Consider the following 8,571-nt stretch of genomic DNA (forward strand, 5'->3'; position numbering starts at 1 on the left):
CATCTCAGAGTTTTGTTGACTCAGCCAGGGCCACAACACTGTTTGGCGTACACGAGCTTTACATTTTACAGCACCTTGATTTCCTTCTTCAGAATTATAATATTTCTGACTGTCTGAGGCAAAATTTCCCCGATTCAAATCGGAATAGGATCGAATAGAATAGAATCAAATCGTGGATCAACTCGATTCGGGACCTTGTGAATCGGAAACGAATCGATTCTAGAAATCAGTGACGATACCCAGCCCTAAGCACCGGAGGTGAGGTCAGGGTATCTGTTAATGTTTTGAAAGCTCTCGCTTGGTCCGTTCCCCAGTACCATGGGTTATATTTGGAAAGAACATCTTGCAGGGCTTTTTCAGCTAAATGGGGGAAGAACTTGCCCACTTGATTCACCATGCCCAGAAAAATGCGCAACTCTGACACATTAGTTGGCTCCGCCATTTTTTAACATTCAGCGTTATGCCTGCTTTTTCCAATCTTTGCAGTGTAGCATGGAGACGGGAATCGTGCTCCTGATGGTTACGTCCCCGCACCAACACATCATCAATGTGACACACCACTCTTTCCAGGCCCCTAAATGACCTCCGCTGAAAGTGTTCGGGCGCTGAGTTGATCCCGAACGGTATAATGGAACCGGTGTGATGAAGGTGGTGAGTTTGGCAGACTCATCAGACAGGGGAATCTGCCAGGAGCCCATGTTAGCGTCCAGTTTGCACTTTGGCTCCTGCGAGCATTCCGAGATTTGTTCAACCGATGGCAGCACATATTTCTCCCTGCACACATACTCATTTAGTCCAGTAAAGTCTACACAAAGTCTCAGCCCAGGGCGGTTTTTCTTTGGAACAACAACCATGCCGGCACACCAATCCATTGGTTCCTCAACTTGGGTAATGACACCAAGTTCTTCCATTCGTTGGAGTTCCTCCTTTACCCTTCCCATTAGAGGCAGAGGAAGCCTTCTCTGAGTTTTGAGTACGGCACAGCGTTTGGTTTGAGTTTAATATGATAGACTCGCTGCACTTTCCCTAGACCATTGCAAAGTTTAGGGTAAGTAGTCTTCAGAGTATCCACTGAAACCACATCAAATCGCACCAGCAGGCCAAGAGCTGTAATGGTGGGCAGGCCTAGCAGTGGAGTGCTCAGGTTTCTTACAACATAGACCTTCTCTGTTGTTTGTTTTTCTCCGTAGTTGAGCTGTAGCTTTGCAAAACCTGCAACGTCCAGCGGTGTTTTTCCAGAACCTAACAAAGATCTTTCTGGCTGCTGGAGAACTGGTCTTTGTTTGTTAGCAAAGATCTTTGACAAGTCCGAGTCAGCTATTACAGTCACATCTGCTCCAGTATCCAGTTTGAAAGTGATTTTTGCATCTTTCACTTGTATGTTGGCTGACCACGCCTGGCCGTCCTCTTCCTCCTCAGTACTTTGTACTGTCTTGCTTTGTCTGCAGACATGCTGGTAGTGACCTTTTTTTATAAACGACATTTTACATCATTTGCTGGGCACTCAGGTTTCGGATGTGTTACTTTGTCTCTTGCTATATTGCTGTTGTGTTTTGACAGTTTTATTTTTGAACATGTTGAACTTTGTTTTGTCGTGCTTTTGTATCACTCTGTCAACTGCATTCACATTTACTCGCATCACATTTGTTTCACTTCTCAAAGCTGACTGTTGCTTTTAGATTTCTTCTGACGGCCTGGCCGTATTTATAGCTTTATCCAAGTTCAAGTCTTTTTCCATCTGCATGCGCTCAGACAGCCTCGTGTCAGCCAAGCCCACTACTATTCTGTGTCTTATCAGCTCATCGTGGAGCGGTCCGTAGTTACAGTGCTCTGCTAATGCGTGAAAGGCAGTCATGAATGCATGAATGACAAAATCTCTCGAAGCGACGGACCCATCTTGTCCATTCATGTGGTTTGGAAAAATCAAAGGGCTCCGGTGTTCTGGGAATCCATCTGGCAAACCATCCTACCCGTTGTTTCTGCACATGTGCACAACACAAAATTAAGTGGCGAACCGTCCTACCTTTGTGAACATTAGCTAGAAAAATATTGTGTCGGGTGAAATTAAGTGCCAAACCATGCTACCATTGTGAATGTGACCTATAAGCATACTTTAACGGGTAAAATGAAGTGGCGAACCGTCCTGTCTTTAAGAATATAAGCTACAAGCATACTCTGATGGGCAACGTTAAGTGGCAAACCGTCATACCTACTTAAATTTGTGCTGGAATGACTCTGTGACAGCAGAAATGTGCAGAAACTACTTACGGTAGGATGTTTTGCCAAAGTAGGATGGTTTGTCAGAGCACCAGTGGTTGGATGCTAAACATAGTGCTGGGAGTGCTAGCCGCAATGCTAACTCCTGCCCTCGGACGATCGTCTGATTCGTCATTTGGCATTTCCTTTTCACCTTCCACTTCTCCTCACTCTTGGCAGATGTCTTAGTCACACAGCACTTCTGACACCACGTGTGATTCTTTCTCTGAATCGGAGTAAGTACGCGGGACAACTGTGTGCGATAAGACCAACTCTTTACTCACTTTATTGCCAGTGCGTAACACATAATTACACAATTATTACACAATTGAACAATAAACACATACAACAAACAAATGTACAACAAATGTACCAGGGACAATTATTCAATTGTGAATACACCACAGTTTGGTGCTTGGATTCTGATAAGAAAAGGTGGTCTTTGGAACATTTTGTCCTGAAAGTTCATTTAAGCTAAAAATAAATAAATAAATAAATCAAAGTCAAATTAATCAGACACACTGACATTTAATATTTCATGTGGGACATTAAATCCTATGTTTCACCCATCAAATTCTTCACCACCTACTGTTTTACTCACTTGGAGTATTACATGTGAATAAACACAAAGTTTAAAAACTGACATGAACTGTATGCTAATGTTCTCTTCCCTATAAAGCAGCCATGTGAGCTATGTGATTTAATACACTGTTTGGACCTTTTACTGCGTTCTGTCTATAGAAATTAAAAAAAAACTTTAATGCCTAAATGCATAGTTTCATATTAGCTTTTACATTTATGCAAATAAATTTCTGGTTGTTTGTCTTGCCAAGATGAGAGCCTGTGCATGGCTTAAACTGTCAGTTTTAAAATGTATGGATATGTCCTGTAAATGTCTTGTTCTCTCATTTTATAAGCTGTTGGCTCTCTTAGCTTCCTGCGAGGTTGGAAAAGTAATAAAGGGCTTCCACAGTGTTGCGGCTCTCCTTTGATTTCACAATACAATGATGTTTTGTACCACTAGAGGGCAGTAGACACACACAATGACCGAATTGATTTCATCTGATCCTCCGATCATATATAAATATAGTTTGAATGAAATGACGCTGAATATTTACAATGAAAACATTTATCTGCTAAAAATAAAATCAAGATTCATTTGGTAGGAACCACTTGTATTAGTACTGGTACCTAATTTTGTGCTTTTACTTTATATAAATAAATATACTTTCATCATGAATTATGCACTTCTGCATTGTGTCCTAGAATATACAGCTATATATAAATTCAGCAGCTTGTACATTCAAAACATGCACAAACAACCTATCAGTATAATGCTAAAGACTGTTACAGGTTATTGAATGAATTGGTTTTTAAATGTTATCTGATCATAGATTCTTTTTCTTTTTTTTACTCTCATGGAGCGCTCAAGATAAGATAAGAACCAGTCCATTACAGTTCTGTCAGCAGAACCACCTGCTGATCAACGCCGGGAAAACCAAGGAGTTGGTGGTGGACTTCCAGAGATGCAGACCCACCACACTGACACCGGTGAACATCCAGGGAGTGGACATTGAGATAGTGGACTCTTGTAGGTACCTGGGTGTTCACCTGAATAATAAACTGGAGCCACAACACTGATGCTGTTTACAGGAAGGGTCAGAGCAGACTCTACCTGCTGAGGCGGCTGAGGTCATGTGGAGTCCAGGGAGCGCTTTTAAAAACCTTCTATGACTCTGTGGTGGCATCTGTCATATTTTACAGTGTTGTATGTTGGAGCAGCAGTTTATCAGCAGCTGACAGGAAGAGGTTGGATAAACTCATCAGGAAGGCCAGCTCTGTTCTGGGATGCACCCTGGACCCAGTGCAGGTGGTGGGAGACAGAAGGACTCTGGCCAAAATAACTTCTCTGATGGACAGAGTCTCCCACCACATGCATGTAGATGTTGCTGCAGAGCTGCTTCAGTGACAGACTGCTGCATCCTCGATGCATGAAGGAGCGTTTCCGCAGCTCCTTCCTCCCTGCAGCTGTCAGACTGTACAATCAGACCTGCTCCCAACAAACACAGATGTTTACATCTGCGCTGTAATTTGCACTAATTAATCTTAATAACTGTACAGTACTCTGTTTTTTGTAACTATAGTCCATGATGTAAATAGTTATTTCTGTAAAAATTGTGTGTTTCCGTTCTGTGTCATGTTTTGTTTGTATATGTGCTTTTCTTCTGCTGCTGTTACAACCAAATTTCCACCTGTGGGACAATTAAAGGATTATTCTATTCTATTCTATTCTATTCTGTTCTATTCTATTCTATTCAGAAACCCAAGAAAGAAGAGGAGCAAGAGAAAGACAGGCCCCTGCACAGTATGAACCACCGGCAGACAGAGGAATTCTCTGACCTCCATAAATCCTACCAGTGGCTGGACAAAGCTGGACTGAAAGACAGCACAGAGGCACTAATCATGGCAGCACAGGAACAAGCTCTGAGCACAAGATCCATAGAGGCTGGGGTCTATCACACCAGGCAAGACCCCAGGTGCAGGCTGTGTAAAGACCCTGAGACAATCCAGCACATAACAGCAGGGTCAGGATGCTAGCAGGCAGGGCATACATGGAACACATTAACCAAGTGATCAGCATAGAAACATCTGCACTGAGCAGAGGTGGCAAATTACAGATACTAGTGTTAAAAATACTCTAGTAAAGACGTTGAATAAGCACTTCAACTTTTGCGAAAGTAAAAGAAACAGTACTGGCTTTGAAATGTACTCAAAGTGAGAAAGTAAGAAAAGCTCCTTGAAGAAACTTTCCACCTATTTTTATGCAAAATGAACCAGACCTGGTGCTATATTAATGTAATAATAAAATAATATTTGTAGATAGGAATAGAAACCTTTTCAGTCTCAATATTGTTTGTAATAAAGGTACTCAGCTTGAATCAGTAGAATATGAGCAGAAGTAAAATAGAAAAGATTATTTTCTGTCACTTAAAGTCACTCTCTAGAGTCACTTGGCCTCCAAAACCCTAAAATCAGTTCAGAATAAATTCTATGGAGAGCTCCATTTTTCTTATTGTGCAGACTGTGATCAGCTGCTCTTTGTGGATTCAGGCACCTGAGTTCAACAAGATGTCGGGAGATGTTTCACGAGTTGTCCTTGCTGATTTCTGTCCTCTACACCAGCGGTCTCCAACCTTTGTGGGGTGGCTGTAGCTCAGGAGGTAGAGCAGGTCACCTACTGATCGGAAGGTTGGTGGTTCGATCCTTGGCTCCTCCAGTCTGCATGTCAAGTATCCTTGGGCAAGATACTAAATCCAAGTTGCTCTCCGATGCATCCATCGGAGTATGAATGTGTGTGAATGTAATTAGATAGCACTAAGTATAGATAAAGTGCTTGTGAGAATGTGTGTGATTGGGTGAATGTGGCATGTTGTATAGAGCGCTTTGAGTGCTCCGAGAGAGTAGAAAAGCGCTATATAAGAATCAGTCCATTACCATTTTTTGCGCCACGGACCGGTTTATGCCCGACAATATTTTCACGGACCGGCCTTTAAGGTGTCGCGGATAAATACAACAAAATAAAACTAGTACCGGTACTGAAAAAAGAAGATTTATTCATAACACACATGAAAAGACCCAGGAAAACCGAGTAAACGATAAAAACGATAACAAAATAACGCTGAAAAACGATAAAAACCCTGAAAACTTTACATTTCACACCTGAGCCTCAACTCTCGCGGCCCGGTACCAAACGACTCATGGACCAGTACTGGTCCGAGTCCCAGGGATTGGGGACCGCTGCTCTACACTGACTGTGCACTGCTTATACTGTATACAGTTACTATGAAGGTGGAGTTCAATGAATTTGTCATCATCGCCTCACATCACCAAACTCAAAATGCTGGGACAAAAAACCCAGAGCCAACCATGACATAGAGCAGTATACAGAACTCTAAGACCAGGCAGACCAACCTGGATTGGGTACCAGAGAGCCTGTGATTCAATAGATGAAACAATCCTGTCACCACTTGTGGACACAAGCAGTTAAAAACATTCACTACTCTGAGATCCACTAAACGTATCGTTTACTTTGTATTCATTTGTCTGTTTTCTTCTTATACGGCTTTATTTGTTTTTCTGCCCTATTGCTGAAAAACCTACATTTGATCTAAAAATGTACTAGTTTCTCAGTATTCTCAGAACTATTTGAGCCTGCAAAGCTGTTGCTTAAAATGCTAACATTCATCACCACCTCCAGTTATATATAGCCGCCCCTGAGCAGGGCAGTAAGGCTGCTGCACAGTGAACATGGAAACCTGACTGTACCTTTTCCTGTTCTTGTCTTTGTCTGTGACTAAAACAGTGCATTCTCCTCCAAGCGTAATTTTCTCCAAAAGTAGAATGAGATGGCCCCGCCCATGTAATTGGTTACATTATTACTCATTAGTTCCATCGTATGCTAATTAGCTCATATGTTAATTTGCCCGGTGAATCCCAACGCCCGTCTCTGTGTAATTAGTCTGTAATTCCTTTGCATCCTGTGGAACAGCCAAACCGAAGTGTGTCTGATCCAACAGAGGGAGGAACTGGGGACTAATTAGAAATATCTCACATGAAGCATTTCTGTATTAATTACAACAGTTTCTGTGTCCTTCCTTCTCCCCATAACTGGGCTGTGTCAGAGGAGGACATCGCAAACCAACAAGGAGCCCGACTGCTGCTTAATCAAAGATCTGGCTCTTTTTTTTTTTTGCATCTTTAATTGGAATTAATTAGGATTGCCCAAATACTGTGTGTGTCTGTGTGTATTCACTGTACTCTGAGATGTTCTTCTTTGGGATTTCTTCATTTATCTGATGATGTCATTCTCAACAACACACAGGCAGCAGGATTGAACCAACATGTCAGAGGGAATCGACACATCGTTGTGTCCAAAACTGCCAATGCCCACTGTAATGTACTGCAGTTTAACAGATATCACAACTCTCTGTCCCATAGATCTTATTAGGATCAGCTTAGTCACCCAAGAATGTGCTTTCAATCACATTCTTGGCGTAAGATTTCTTTTTTTTTTCACACCTCATTTTGTCCAATTAGCAGTCTTTGGTTGCTTCATCATCTTCCTGCTTTCCATCAGCCCAATGTCATCTCCCGCTGCAGCTATACGGGGCTTTCTGACCCTCTTAACGTTTCAACAGTAAATATTACAGCTCGATGCTTTCATTTTTTAGAGCCTTCTTAGAAGCAGTGTTGGGGAGTAACGGAATACATGTACCGCCGTTACGTATTTAAAATACAAAATATGAGTAACTGTATTCCGTTACAGTTACCGTTTAAAAAGGTGGTATTTAGAATACAGTTACTTTGTTGAAATAAATGGATTACACGGCGGTACTTCCCTGTTTCATATTGTGGCGGGTCAGGCCTGTTTGGGTTTTGTTTGACAGCTACGTTCTGTTGTTCCAGGCGGCAGCGTTGCGGTCGCCATGGTTACAGGGTGACGCTCTCTCTCTGCGTGTTTCCTGGGTGAGAGAGCGACTTTTTGTCGTTGTTGTTGTGCTAAGCTAATAGGCAGAATGCTACAGGTATAGCTCTAAAGAATGTAGCATCATGGGCAGTGTAGTCCGTGCTGCAGGGAGAATGGACTGCCATACACGTTATGTGTCTGTGAGCGAGGGAGGGAGAAAAAGGAAAAGTACGAGCTGTCATCGAGCAGAAACGGGAGCTGGAAGCATGTAAATATAATAATAACCACTGCAGCCAAGAAGAGAGCCTGACGAGCCCAGTTGTAAGTAAGCTATTAAGACTCGACTGTACACCGTGTTCGTGTTTTCCTCCAAAACAATAAGTTCTGTTGGAGCAGCCTTTCAACGCCTCTCTCTGTCTCTGCTAGCAAAGTGACCCAGACAACAAAGTAAAGCTAGTTTTCAGCTACGAGCCCGACACAGAACCCACCGTATTAGCCAGAGGTCCCTTTACTACGGTTCGGAGCCGCGGACCTTCAGTAACAGTAATAAATCACAGCAATAGTACATTCATGTAGTTGTAAACAGCATGATAATATATTAAGTAATCCAAAGTATTCAGAATACGTTACTCTCATTGAGTAACGTAACGGAATACGTTACAGAATACATTTTGGGGCATGTAATCTGTAATCTGTAATGGAATACATTTTAAAAGTAACCTTCCCAACACTGCTTAGAAGACAACATCAAGTTAAGGGAAGGACAACCACTGAACCTGTGAAAGAATCACGGGCACATAGAGAGCCAAAGCTGGCTGCGCAGCTTCAGGATGGACAAAGTGCCAAAA

The sequence above is a fragment of the Neolamprologus brichardi genome, chromosome 14, assembly GCF_056152115.1.
Source record: "Neolamprologus brichardi isolate AB-2024 chromosome 14, ASM5615211v1, whole genome shotgun sequence".
NCBI lineage: Eukaryota > Metazoa > Chordata > Actinopteri > Cichliformes > Cichlidae > Neolamprologus > Neolamprologus brichardi.